This window comes from Aptenodytes forsteri, unplaced genomic scaffold, assembly GCF_000699145.1.
Source record: "Aptenodytes forsteri isolate BGI_AS27 unplaced genomic scaffold, ASM69914v1 Scaffold99, whole genome shotgun sequence".
NCBI lineage: Eukaryota > Metazoa > Chordata > Aves > Sphenisciformes > Spheniscidae > Aptenodytes > Aptenodytes forsteri.
Genome location: NW_008795321.1, coordinates 180,868 through 181,635, shown reverse-complemented (window position 1 = coordinate 181,635; position 768 = coordinate 180,868).

Sequence of the window (768 nt, the reverse complement as noted above, 5' to 3'; positions counted from 1 at the left end):
ATGACAAACCCTACTGAAGAAGAGGGGTTTGGTTCTTAGTAATTCTATGGCAAGGCATCTGTGTTCTTTGCTCAAAGATGCAACCTTCCTTATGAAGACACTCTCTTTTTTTTTTTTTTGTGTAAGCTTAAAAGTCTTTTTCATAACCTGGAGCATGTGACTACATAGTTAACCTTCCACACAAGGAAGATTGCTGAGGGAGCGATGGCTGACCAGCTCCTCAGTTACACGGCAGTAACAGCATGCAGGTGTCAGCTCCCTCATCGCTATGGGTTTAACTGATGCATCAGCTGAAACAACAGCGATGACACTTCAGTGTTTGCATTAAACATTCAATTAGAGGTGGCTTAAAACCTGAATTCCTCCTCACTGTAACTTCCAGCTTTCAAATGCTTGATTTGCCTTCTGAACACTTCACAACAACTTTCCAAAATTCATACTGGGATCTGTCAAAACACCTAGCTTGTTTAGTTAAAGCTTGAAATACTTAACTGCAGCTCAGACTTCTGCTTATTCACAATATAGTCTATAACACCATCTGCAGAAAGTCTGTTAAAACGTAACTTCTGCTGAGACTGAAATTGTTTTGTAGCACTACAAGAGATGCGTTAGTTTTCCCTTCATAAAAATGTAACCCAAATCAAGACTTTCCCATACAGAAACTAAACCGCTCAAAATTTCCGACCCAGCAACGCTCCCTCGTTATTCCGCACGGTTTCTTCACGGGCAGGACCATAAGACGACAGCTGAAGGAGGACTCCCCGCCAG